This window comes from Macaca nemestrina, chromosome 7, assembly GCF_043159975.1.
Source record: "Macaca nemestrina isolate mMacNem1 chromosome 7, mMacNem.hap1, whole genome shotgun sequence".
Classification (NCBI taxonomy): domain Eukaryota; kingdom Metazoa; phylum Chordata; class Mammalia; order Primates; family Cercopithecidae; genus Macaca; species Macaca nemestrina.
Genome location: NC_092131.1, coordinates 85,079,205 through 85,093,685, shown reverse-complemented (window position 1 = coordinate 85,093,685; position 14,481 = coordinate 85,079,205).

Here is a 14,481-nt window from a genome sequence, read left to right as displayed (position 1 = left end):
TTCCCCTCCAAACCTGACTTTTGCCCAGTATTCCCTACGTTAGTAAATGGCACTAACTGGTCAGCCCAAAACATCTTGGAGTCAACCTTGACTTACCTTTTTCGCATATATCCTACATTTGGTTTGTCAGCCAATCCCTGTTAGCTGTAGCTTCAAGTCAAATCTTGCAAATATCGAGACAGTAGTCACTTCTTGCCATCTCCACTGCTACCACCCATTAAGTGATTCATCACCACTTCACCATCAACTCTCACCCATGCTGTTTCAATAGCCTTCTAATTGGTCTCCCTACTTTCACATGTTTCTCCTACAAATGTTCTACACTTTATTCTCTACACGGCAGCCAGAATGATCCTTCGTAATCACAGATCAGATCAGGTCCCTCCCTGTTCAAAACCCTCCAACGCTGCCGATCACAGCTAACTAGAATCAAACCTGCAGGTCCTGGTGGCTGCTTGGACTTCATATCCTTCTCTTCCTTTCACATGGTCCTCCAGTCTCATAGGCCTCCTTCCTAGTCCTTGAACACTAAGCTCTGCCTCAGGGCCTGGTGCTAGTTGACGCCTCTGTCAGGGTCAGTCTGCCGGCAGACCCGTCTTGGGGGCATCCTCGCGTTCTCACATCATGCACATCCCTCTGCAAATGTCACCTCCTCACGGGGGACTTCTCTGACCACCCAATAGAAAGTCCATCTCAGGCCGCGCGTAGTGGCTCACTCCTGTAATCCCAGCACTTTGGGAGGCTAAGGTGGGTGGATCGCCTGAGGTCAGGAGTTCAAGACCAGCCTGGCCAACATGGCAAAATTCCGTCTCTACTAAAAATACAAAAAATAACCAGGTGTGGTGGCGGCGCGTGCCTGTAGTCCCAGCTACTTGGGAGGCTGAGGCAGGAGACGCGCTTGAACCCGGGAGGTGGAGGTTGTAGTGAGCCAAGATCGCACTGCAGCCTAGGCGACCAAGTGAGACCCTGTCTCAAAAAACAAAAAGAAAGAAAGAAAGAAAGAAAGCCCATCTCCATCCCATCCCATCACCTGTACCTTGCCTTTTATAATATCTGTCTCTACATAACATAATTTTTTTGGTTTTTTGTTCCTTGTTTGTCTTTCCTATTAAAATGTAAGCTCTGAATTATTGATGTTGTTAGTTGGTTTTTCTTGGGAGTAATGATATTACAGCTATCGTTAAAAAGTTTTATCTTTTAGAGATATATGTCAATATATTTATGGATGAAATAATCTGATATCTTGGATTTATTTCAAATAATATAGGAGGAAGGATAGAGGGAAGGATAGGTTACCAGTGAAAAAAGGCTGAGTTTACATTGTTTAAGTGGGATGATAGGTAAGAGTCCATTAGACTGTCTTCTTTTGTATATGTTTAAATTTTTCTGTAATAAAAAACAAACAAATAAAACCTTTGCTTGTTTCTTCACCATTATTTCCCTAAGGCCTAGAGCAGTTCTTGGCATATAGAAGGCACTCAACAAATGAATATTCGATATTCACTGTATATCGAATCTTTGGGAGAGTAAACGTGTATTTTCAAGACAAATTTTGTTCAATTACTGCAAATTATTGGAAATCTAAATCCTTGTTTCCAAAGGAGGATTTTACAGAGTCTGCCCTTTCAGGCCATGCATTCAAGAATATTCTAATTATGGGAATGCCAGAAACTATAGTCACTAATTTGGTGATAGCTATGCCTTTATGCCTTTAATTATCTTCATAAGACCAATTTGTTAAAAATATAGCTCTATTTGTCTTACCTCTTTTTCACCAAATCATAATAATCAACTGTACTCACCTGTACCAGAAATGTGTGGCAAATTTGGGGAGAAAACCCAAAAGTTTAGTAAGGGGAAAATGTATAGACCCAGTCACTTGAAACTCTGGCCAGACTATAGTTTGGAGATCACTGATATAGAATATAAAACCCATGGTAACAGAATGTGGCCTTTTTGATTTCTAGTACTATACAATTTATCAGACTAACAGAGAAAGCTATTCTAATAGAAAGTGAATTACAAACACCTGGATGTATTCAGTTAACTTCATTAACATACTCAGTCAATAGTAATCAACTGTTTACTATGCTAGACACTGGGGATATTATGGTGAACAAAGACCTTCTGCCTTCAAGGACCTCCTAGACCTTAAGTACAAACACTTCTGATCTTTCTCTTTCCTTTTGAAGTCCAGCTATAGCTTAGTTACCTAGAGTCCCCAGCAAAGGAGCAGTGCACATTTGAGGTAAGCTCTGGCATGAAAGCCACAGACGATAACAAACATAGGTGATGCTGGGGTGGAAAAGACCTCCCCCCAAACTGTACTTTTTATACTTAGAGGGGTAAGAGAAAGTGTTGTTTCCGTAAAACAAAACAGGAACACTCATAAAACAATAGAAAGCTCTTAGAAATTAAAATACGATGAAAGAAGTTAATATTCTATAGAAGCATTAGAAAATAAAGTTGAGAAATCTCTAAAAGATAGGTTAAAAGATGAGAAGACAAAATATAAAATTAGAGGACTAATTCAGGATTTTCCAACTTCTGACTAATGGGAGCAAAACAACAGAAAACAGAGAGGAGAAAACAAAGAAATAATGCAAATAATGCAAAAACTATTCTGGAAGTGAAAAACACGAGTGTCCACTTTGAAACGGCACACTGAGCACCTAGAACAATAAAAGATAAAAAAAGAAAGTCCCACGTCAAGGCACATCATGAGGAATGTTCATACTACTGAGAACCAAAGAGAAGATCCTAAAAATCTCCAGCTAAGAGAAATGGGTTATACATAAAGAACGTTACCAGAGGCCAGGCGTGGTGGCTCATACCTGTAATCCCAGCACTTTGGGAGGCAGAGACAGGTGGATCACCTGAGGTCGGGAGTTCGAGACCAACATGGAGAAATCCTGTCTCCCCTAAAAATACAAAATTAGTGGGCATGGTGGTGCATGCCTGTAGTCCCAGCTACCCAGGAGGCTGAGGCAGGAGAATCGCTTGAACCCGGGAGGCAGAGGTTGCGGTGAGCCGAGATCGTGCCATTGCACTGCAGCCTGAGCAACAAGAAGAGTGGAACTCCGTCTCAAAAAAAAAAAAAAAAGAATGCTACCAGAATGGCACTGCCTTTCTCAGCAGCAATACTATTATAGAAGTTTACACGGAACAATGTCTTCAAAATTGAGAAGGAATATGATTTTCAACTCAGAAAATTATACATAGCCAAAGTATCAATCAAAAGTGGATATAAAATAAAATCCCTATCAAAATATAAGATCTCACATTTACCTCCCTTGTGTTGTTTTTCAGAAAGCTATTGGAGAAAGTGCACCACCAAAATAAGGGAATAAATAAAGGAGGAAGAAGACCCTGGGTTCAGGAATAAGGTACCATAACTAGAGACAGTCAAAGAGAATTCCTAGGATAAGTGGGTGTATCAGGATCAGACAGCCACCCCTCCAGAGGGACAGCAGAATGGAGGACTCAAGAGGATGTCTCCCAGAAAATAAAAATGCAGCTGAGGATTACTTGATGTTTGACAGCCTGGAACATAGTATCCAGGGGGTGGATTTATGTTTTTATCAAATGAGTCTAAGAAGAACTAGTGATAGTGACATAGAAAAGCAAGCAAATGAAAACATGAGGCAAGTATTAACTTCAAGGAATTGTTTGATTTGGCTCAGCAATAAAGAATACGTAGATAGTCATAATAATACATACTAATAGAAGATTTAACCAAAAAAAAAAAAACGAAGGATGGAAAGAGAAGAAGAGTGGGGGTAATTATTACAAGTTTTATAGTACAATATGACTTTTAAAACCATATACTATCTTTTTTTTTTTCCTGAGACGAAGTATCACTCTTGTTGCCCAAGCTGGAGTGCAGTGGCGTGATCTCGGCTCACTGCAACCTCTGCCTCCTGGGTTCAAGCGATTCTCCTGCCTCAGCCTCCCAAGTAGATGGGATTACAGGAGCCTGCCACTATGCCTGGTTAATTCTTGTATTTTTAGTAGAGACAGGGTTTCACCATGTTGGCCAGGCTGGTCTGGAATTCCTGACCTCAGATGATCCATCCGCCTTGGCCTCCCAAAGTGCTGGATTTACAGGTGTGAGCCACCATGCCTGGCCTCATATACTATCATTTAAAAATTAAAAACAAAAGAGGAAAATAGGTAGCAGACAAGCACTAAATAAAAATGGCAGCAATGGTATTATCAGTCACATCAGAATTTAAGGCAAAAAGCATCAATATATATAAAGGAGGCCAATATAAAATAATTAAAAGAACACTCAAGAAGATATGACAGTCTTGAACTTCTGTGTACCTAAAAATAAGGCTTGAAATATATGAAGAAAAAATTGATAGAATTGAAAAACGAATTTGAAAAATTTGCAATCATTGGGAAAAATTTTAATGTATCTCTGTTAGAAGCTGATGAATCAGCCAGGAGCAGTGACACACACCTATAATACCAGCACTTTGGAAGGCCAAGGAGGGCAGATCATCTGAGCTCAGAAGTTTAAGGCCGCCCTGGGAAACATGGTGAAACCCCATCTCTACGAAAATAAAAAAAATCATCTGGGTGTGGTAGTGCCCACCTGTAGTCCCAGCTATGTGGGAGGCTGAGGCATGAGAATTGCATGAGCCTGGGAGGTGGAGGTTGCAGTGAGCCAAGATCATGCCACTGCACTCCAGCTTGGGCTACAGAGTGACACTCTGTCTCAAAAAACAAACAAAACAACGCTGATATGTCAAACAGGCCAGAAAAATTAGTAAACAGATAAAATATTTGAACAAATTAGCAAGCTTGATCTAATAGATTTCTAAAGAACCATGCATTAAAAAATGGAGACTATACATTATTTCCAAGTAGGCATAGTATATTTAAAAACATTTTGATTTACTGGGTCACAGAGGAACTCTAGAAATTTCAAAGATGTGAAATCATACAGCATCACACAGATTCTTGGGTCACAACAAAATTAAATTAGCAATCAACAATTAAAATAGAAAATAAAGTAAAGACTTCTGGGAAATTTGAAAATGAACTAAATAACTCGGTTAAATAACAATAATGGAAATTATGAAATAACTAGAAGTTAACTGACAATGAAAGTACTGCATATAGGAGCCAGGCGTTGTGGTACATGTCTACAGTCCCAACTGTTCAGGAGGCTGAGGTGGAAGGAGTTCAAGACCAGCTTGGGCAACATAATGACACTCTGTCTCTAAAGAAAAAAAAAAAAGAATTGCATTAAAAAACCCATGAGATGCAGCTAAAGTAGTATTCTGAGGTAAATGTAAAGTCTTACAGATTTAGAAAACAAGAAAGATTTATAATAAATGAATTAAGCTATCAGAGGAACCAAATGGAATTATAAATACTTGACTCATAGCCCATCTTCACCATGTCTCTTGTCTGCCTCTAAGGCTTTGTTCTTCTTTGTTCCCATGATTCATCCTTACTGCTCCAGAACCAATTGTTTTGTAATGCTCTTCCTTCATTATAGTCTCATTTCTATGCAGTAATTCAATTTAGTGCTAATTCTCCCCTACTTCATGCACTCATTTCATGTGCTCAGTATCTTCTTCCAACACTCCTTGGACCTCCACACCTCAAATGAAACCTGTGCTCTCCTGACAGCACATCCACCCTCCTAATACTCCTCAGTAGAGATGGGTCCTTGCCATGTTCTGATGGCGCCTGGATGGTGGAAGGGATTAGCATGTATTGAGCAACCACTATGTGCCAGACACTTCATGGAGCAAGGAATTTCATCATGTTTAATCTCATTTAACCTTCCAAACAACTTTTCAAGGTAAATGTTGTTTTGCATTTCACAAAGGAGGAAACGGGTTCAAGATTACTTGACTTGCCAAGGACACACACAATGGCAGAGCTGTAATTGGACTCTAAATCTTGATTGACCTCACTGCATTTGCTCTTTTCACTGTGCCACGGGAGAAAAAAGGTACAACATTCTTTTCTACCTCGGTTGCTTTCAATCATTACATTGTTATTTCTCAATTCTTCTCTGGATGATTTGTAACACTTGGTCACATCCTCAATTGCTGCTGTCTACTGACCTCTGAAAACTTCCTTATGAACTGGAGCACCTGGCTTAGCATTTACTCTCCAAACCAGAGCCTAGACACTTAGCCACCATGGAAAAGTGCCTTTTACCAGGTGCTGAAAAATTTCTTTCTGATTGTAACTACCAATCCTTTGAGCGCCCACTGTCTCTCTGTCATTATTCTTTCTGCTGTTTCTCCAGCCTGCCTCTGTCCATTCTTCACTCTGAGGCCTGAGTAATCATGCCAAAATGCATGGCCCAACCTCTGGCTGGCTTCCAAGCCCACTCTGCGTCACCACTGCTCTCTGTGCCACAGCCACATCAACTTCCTTTCAGTCCTCAGATGCACCTACCAAAGGGCTTAAAAAAAAAAAAGAAAAGAAAAGAAAAGAAACAGGGGCTTGCTCTCTCAGATGGGCTGGAGGGCACTGGAGTGATCACAGCTCACTGCAGTCTTGAGTTCCTGGGCTCAAGCAATCCTCCTGCCTCAGCCTCCTGAGTAGCTAGGACTACAGGGCTGCACCACCATGCCCAGCTAATTTTTAAAATATTTTCATATAGATGGGGTCTTGCTATGTTGCCCAGGCTGATCTTGAACTCCTGGTCTCAAGCAATCCTCCTGCCTAGGCCTCCTGAACTGCTGGGATTACAGGCATGAGCCACTGTTCTAGGGCCCAAAGACCTTTTTTTGTGTCCATGCCCTTTCTTCTGCCTAGAGGCTTCTCTTCCCCCTTAGCCTATTTCACTGCTATTTATCTTTCTGATTTAGCACAAGTGTTACTTCCTCAGAGAGCCCCCACCCACCCCATTCCTGGCCCTAGAGTGTGTTCTTTGTTTCAGAGTCCTCACTTGTGATTATACATTAATCACGCTGTATCTGTATTAACTAGAGTGATTTTATGATTGTCTACTTCCCCAACTAGACTGCAAACTCCATGAGTGCAGGGACAATGGCGCTTTTTTTGCTCACTAATGTCTCCAGGGCCCAGTGCAGTGCCTAGGACTAAGTAGGTACCCAATTTAAAATTGCTGAATGAATGTATACAGGACATGTATGTGGTAACACTTGGTAGATAGTTGGATATATGGTATCCCTAGCCCAGAAGAAAGATTTGGGCTAAAAAATCAGATTTAAGAATTATTAGTACATAAGTGGTCACTGATATTATCATCCAAAAAGGATGGGAAAAATATAACGAGAGGCCAGGCACCGTGGCTCATGCCTGTAAGCCCAGCACTTTGGGAGGCCGAGGTGGGTGGATTTCATGAGGCCAGGGGTTTGAGACCAGCCTGGCCAACATGGTGAAACCCTGTCTCTACTAAAAATACAAAAATTAGCCATGTGCGGTGGCACATGCCTGTAGTCCCAGCTACTTGGGAGGCTGAGGCGTGAGAATTGCTTGAACCAAGGAGGCAGAAGTTGCAGTGAGCCAAGTTGCGCCATTGCACTCCAGCTTGGGTGACAGAGTGAGACCCTGTCTCAAAATAAATAAATAAATAAATATTAATAAAATGAAATAATAAAAAATATAGTGAGAATACAGTGAGAAGAATACAGGATCCAGCTCAGAGCCCTGGATCTGTACCAGTCATTGGGTTCAAAGTCAAGCTCTTCTCAGTTCCCTGGCCAAAGCTATTTTTCCTCCTGTGCTCCCCATTTCTAGCCATGGCCACAGCATCATGCTTTCAATCACCCAGGCTGAAGACCTCCAACTTTTTCCTTCCCTCTTCCCTTTTTAGCCCCATATCCAATTGGTTACCAAGTGCTATCAGTCCTACCTCTGAAATTTGTTTCACAGCTGTTTTCTTCCCATCCCATAGCTGCTGCCCTATTCCAGAATAATTCATTTCTCTTTAGTCCCATTACAATTGCCTACCAACTAATTTCCCTGTCTGTGACCTTCCATCCCTTTATTCTATCCCCAGAGTTATGTTTTGTAAAACATGGGTTGATCATGTTTCCAACCTGCTCAAAAGCCTTTGATGGGTCCCCATTGCATAAAGTGGTGGTCCTTAAGACTAGCTGAATACACATCACAATCAGCTGAGGAACTTCAAAAAATATACTTGGGGTGGGTGTGGTAGTGCTTTCCTGTAGTCCCAGCTACTTGGGAGGCTTAGTCGGAAGGATTGCCTGAGCACAGGAGTTTGAGACTGTAGTGAGCTATGATCACGCCACAGCACTCCAGCGTGTGCAACTGAGCAAGACCCTGTCTCAAATAAACAAACAAAGCAAAAGCCAGCCAAACAACCCCCTGACCTGAATCTATACCTATGTGTGTGTGTGTGTGTGTGTATAAATATATATGTATGGTTGGCACAGGCAAAGTGTGTAATAATTTCTCAGGTCGGCCTTCTCCAATGGTACCCTCTAGTGGCAACTTCATGCTGTGATCCATCTTCATTTCGCCCACAATTCTAATTCAGTGGATCTGCCTATTGCTTAGATTTATTTATTGAATTTATAAATCCAATAAATTTATACTCTATTTTCTAAGCTAGTGGTGAGAAAATAACCACTAGGATGGAGGCTTGGATGGAGGTTTCAATCCCTCTCTCCAGTTTTTGTCCCATAACATCTTCTTTTCTCCACCATCCCTCTTGATGTCCCTCAGCCATGCTGGATCACCCTATACCTTTCCATATGAACCTTTACTTACCCATTTTCTCTGCCTGGAATGCCCCTCCCATCCATCGTTTCAGAATGAAACTTTCACAAACACCTGGGCCTCTAGGCAATGAGCCTGATCTCTCTTTTCTCTGTGCTCTCAAAGTGTTCCCCACTTCCTCTAGGAAGCCTTCCCAAATGATATGCTCTCATGGTTCCAGGTGTTTGGTCTTTTATGACAATACTTAACATATTTAATGGTTATATATTTATCTGTGAGATTTTACAGAAGTATTTATCTTGAACGCAAGAGCCCTATCTGTTACCATGTACTGTTGATTCATAATATGGTATTATTTGTTGACTGGATGAATTAATATTTCTGAAATTTTTACATACTCTCACTTTGTAGTGTGTGAAATTGGATAGATATTTGGATTCCCAAATAGGGAATAGGCTTTTTGAAGGAGTTTCATGTCTTTACATCCCACCCCTACCCCTACCTAGCTTTGTGCCTCAGATACTGTGGGAGCTTAGATAAAATTGTCCCACTAGAACCCTAGACGAATGTAAACTCCAGGAGAGCCAGGACTTTGTCTTCTTCCTTACACTATTATCAGCGGTTTAAACGGTGGTTGGTCCATGACATTTGCTGGGGAAATATTTGTTGAATGAATGATTTGATTGTTAGATGAATCTTTTTCCTAGGGTACCCAGTGCCGGCAACTTCACATAACTACCAGTCTTCTTCATTTTGTCCCTAAGTTTCTTTCATCCTTGATATGTATTCCTGTGGGAGTGTGCTAAAGTGCATCTGAAAGTGGGGTAACTTTCTCCCTGATAATTTATTTTCCTATTCCATCATTCATCAAATATTTACTAAGCACCTTTCTCTCTGTGTCTCTCTTTCTTTCTTTTCTTTGTTTCCCCTCCTTCTTTTTTGAGACACTGTCTCCCTCTGTCACACAGGCTGGAGTGCAGTGGTGCAATTTCGGCTCACCACAGCCTCAATCTCCCAGACTCAAGCGATCCTCCCACCTCAGCCTCCTGAGTACCTGGAACCACAGGTACCCTCCGCCACTCCCGGCTAATTTTGTTTATTTTTTATAGAGGCGAGTTCTCACTATGTTGCTCAGGCTGGTCTTGAACTCCTGGACTCAAGTGATCCTCCCACCTTGGCCTCCCAAAGTGCTGGGATTACAGGCATGAGCTAACTGCACCTAGTTGTAAGCACCTTTTACATGGCCAACACCTTAGAATGGTTGGTAATCCCCAGATGAAGATACAGTCCCAGTCTGGTTAGAGAGAGATTAGCGAGCAATTATAACATGGTGAGGCAAAAGCTACAGTATGCAAAGGATACTAGGGGAGCACCCCTCAGATGGGCAGGCTAGAGTAGGCATCTGGAGAAAGTGGTTTCTGAGCTGAATCTGGAAGGACGAATAGAAGTTATTACAAGAAGCTCACGGTGGCTCATGCCTGTAATCCCAGAACTTTGGAAGGTCGAGGTAGGCAGATCCACTTGAGGTCAGGAGTTTCAGACCAGCCTGGCCAACATGGTGAAATTCCATCTCTACTAAAAATACAAAAATTAGGCCAGGTGAGGTGGCTCACTCCTGTAATCCTAGCACTTTGGGAGGCCGAGGCAGGTGGATTGCCTCAGCTCAAGAGTTCAAGACCAGCCTGGGAAACATGGTGAAACCCCGTCTCTACTAAAATACAAAAAAAAAAAAAATTAGCCAGGTGTGGTGGCATGCGCCTGTAGTCCCAGCTACTCAGGAAGCCAAGGCAGGAGAATTGCTTGAACCCGGGAGGCGGAGGTTGCAGTGAGCAGAGATCATGCCACTGCACTCCAGCCTGGGACAGAGCGAGTCTCCATCTCAAAAACAAACAAACAAACAAACAAACAAACAAAATACAAAAATTAAGCTGGGAGTGGCAGTGCATGCCTGTAGTCCCAGCTACTCAGGAGGCTGAGGCAAGAGAACCGCTTGAACCTGGGAGGCAGAGGTTGCAGGGAGCCGAGATGGCACCACTGCATTCCAGCTTGGGCCACAGAGTGAGACTCTGTCTCAAAAAAACAAAACAAAAAAGGTTAATAAGGAGAATATGCCAAGCAAAGGGAAATCATGTGCACAGAGACACACGGGTGAGACAGCATGATTTAAATTTAATACGACTGAAGTTTGGTAAAGCCTTTTTTTTTTTTTTGAGACGGAGTCTCGCTCTGTTGCCCAGGCTGGAGTGCAGTGGCCGGATCTCAGCTCACTGCAAGCTCCACCTCCCGGGTTCACGCCATTCTCCTGCCTCAGCCTCCCGAGTAGCTGGGACTACAGGCACCCGCCACCTCGCCCGGCTAGTTGTACTTTTTTTTTTTTAGTAGAGACGGGGTTTCACCGTGTTATCCAGGATGGTCTCGATCTCCTGACCTTGTGATCCGCCCGTCTCGGCCTCCCAAAGTGCTGGGATTACAAGCTTGAGCCACCGCGCCTGGCCGGTAAAGCCTTTTACCGAATATTGAGAGGTGCAAAAAGAAATGTAGATTATGAAGAGTTTAGTGCCATGCTCATTAAGTTGTCTTTAAAATGTTGGGTAATTTTAAGCAGAACAGTGATTGGATCTGGCAGCAGTGGTAGGATGGAATGGAGCTGGGCAAATCTAGGGTCAGGGAGCAGTGAAGAGGCGATTAATCAAAGCAAGGAATAAAGAAGGACTGAAGTAAAGCAAGAGTGGCAAAAATGGAAAGAAATGGATTCAAGATATAATTACAAACTGTGTATAATCAACTAATAATTGTACTTCTAGAAAATTACTTTTACATATAATTGCATGAGTGTTCAAAGATAAATGGATAAAGATGTTTATTACAGCATTTATTATAATAATTAAAAATTGGAAACACTCTATAAGTACATCAATATGGGATAGATTAATTAAATTAAGGTGTAATTAATCAGATAACTTTTGACAAGAACTATGTATAAAGATAAAAATGAACTATCTACTAAATAAATTACAGATATTATGTATAATACCACATTTTAGTTTAAGTGTATATAATATATATGTATGTTGTGTGTTGGTATATGCATTGAAAGAAATTCTGGAAGGATTTATATGAAGGCTGTCAACCATGTTTGTCTTTGGGGAATAAGATCAGAGGTGATGGGCTTTCAATTTCTAATTTATAAACTTGTGGCTGGGCGTGGTGGCTCACACCTGTAATTCCAGCACTTTGGGAGGCCAAGGCGGGCGGATTACCTGTTTTGATACTATCAAAAGGAAATTTTAGATTACCTTTAGATAATGTTCCACGTTATCTAGGAATTTAGTCTAAAAGGTATAATTACAGGAATTTTAATTTCTTTTAAGGTTATTTGTGCCAGGCGCAGTGGCTCATGCCTATAATCCCAACACTTTGGGAGGCCGAGGAGGGTTGATCACTTGAGGTCAGGAGTTCGAGACTAGCCTGGCCAACATGGTGAAACCCCGTCTCTACTAAAAATACAAAAATTAGCTGGGTGTGGTGGTGGGTGCCTGTACCATAGCTACTTGGGAGGTTGAGGCAGGAAAATCGCTTGAACCTGGGAGGCGGAGGTTGCAGTGAACCGAGAATGCGCCACTGCACTCTAGTCTGGGCGACAGAGCAAGACTCTGTTTCAAAATAAATAAATAAATAAATAACAATACTTTATAAACTTGTGTTTTAATCTTTTTTAATAACTAAATGCAACATGATTCTGGATAGAGAAAACACTTTTTTTCTCTCTCTCTTTTTCTTTTTCTTTTTTTTTTTTTTGTTGAGACGGAGTCTTGTTCTGTCGCCCAGGCTGGATTGCAGTGGCATGATCTCAGCTCACTGCCAGCTCCGCCTCCCGGGTTCATGCCATTCTTCTGCCTCAGCTTCCTGAGCAGCTGGGACAACAGGCACCCACCACCATGCCCAGCTAATTTTTTTGTATTTTTAGTACAGACGAGGTTTCACTGTGTGTTAGCCAGGATTGTCTCAATCTCCTGACCTTGTGATCCGCCCGCCTTGGCCTCCCAAAGTGCTGGGATTACAGGTGTGAGTCACTGCACCTGGTCTCTCTCTTTTTCTATAAAGGATATTTGTGGGAAAATTGGCAAAATTTGCATAAAATTTCTAGATTAGACAATGCAATATCAATGTTAATTTCTTGATTTTGATAACTGAACTCTGCTTATGTAAGAGAATGTCCTTATTTCTAGGAAGTACACACTAAAGTATTTAGGGGTAACAGGGCATTATGTCTGCAACTTATTCTCAAATAACACAGAAGAAAACAATAATGGAGAGAGAATAACAAAGCAAAGATGGTAAAATAACATTTGGAGAATCTGGATTACGGTAAACAGGAATTCTTTTTCTTTTCTTTCTTTTTTTTTTTTTTTTTTTTGCTAGTCAAGTGAAACAATAGGAATGGAGAAAGAACAAGGAAATCTGTAAGAGGGGTCAGGGTGCCGTGGCTCACACCTGTAATCCTAGCACTTTGCGAAGCTGAGGGGGAAGGACTGCTTGAGTCCAGGAGTTCAAGACCAGCTTGGACAACCTAGGGAGATCCCCACCATCTCTACAAAGAAAAAAAACCTTTTTTTAAAAAATTAGCCTGGGTCAGACGCAGTGGCTCATGTCTGTAATCCCAGCACTTTGGGAGGCCCAGGTGGGTGGATCCCCTGAGGCCAGGAGTTTCAGACCTGCCTGACCAACATGGCGAAACCCTGTCTCTACTTAAAATACAAAAATTAGCTGGGAGTGGTGGCGGGCACCTGTAATCCCAGCTGCTCGGGAAGCTGAGACAGGAGAATTGCTTGAACCCAGGAGGTGGAGACTGCAGTGAGCTGAAATCACGCCATTGCACTCCAGCCTGGGTGACAAGAGCAAGATTCTGTCTTAAAAATAAACAAACAAACAAAAAATTAGCCTGGCATGGTGATGTGCACCTGTAGTCCCAGCATCTTGGGAGGCTGGAGTGGGAGGATTGCATGAGCCCAGGAGGCAGAGACTGCAGTGAGCCGTTATCATGCCACTTTGCTTTGGCCTGGGTGACAGTCAGATCCTGTCTCAAAAAAAAAAAAAAAAGAAAAAAAAAGAAATCTATAAATGGTTGTGCTCAATTAGTTGTAAACACCACTGTGCTTGGACAGCCCAAAATTCTTTGTTCTACATTTGTACTTTTCTGTATGTCTGAAATTATAAATGGAAAGTTTTAAAAGAGGTCTAGAACAAGATATAAAGTCGGTTACCATTTGTGTGTGTAAAAATGGAATATATGTAGATATTTGCAATATGCAAATGATCTGTGGAAAGATACACAAGACCTAGTACTATTAATGGCCTTTGGAAGTGAAAATTTGGTGACTGAGAACAGAGGAAAAATGAAGACTAATTATTTATTGCAAGCCTTTTGATAGCTTTTGAATTTTCACTAATTTGCCTATTTTAAAAGTAAATATAATTAAATAAGTAAATTAAAAATTATTTTAAAAAAGTAAACATAATTTAAAAATAATACAAAATATTGTATAATAAAGAATTTCAAACATTCCCCAAAGGAGAGAGAATACAATGAACTCTCACATATCAGAATCATCACCCAGATTCTACAATTATCAAGATTTTGCTATGTTGTTTTATCTACCTATTTCCCCCTTCTATGTCTTGTCTTCTTTACTGAAATGTTTAAAAAATAACTACAGACATCATGCTATTTCATCCCCACATATCTCAATAAACACCTCCAAAAAAAATTATGGAATTGTCTTACATAACTCAAGG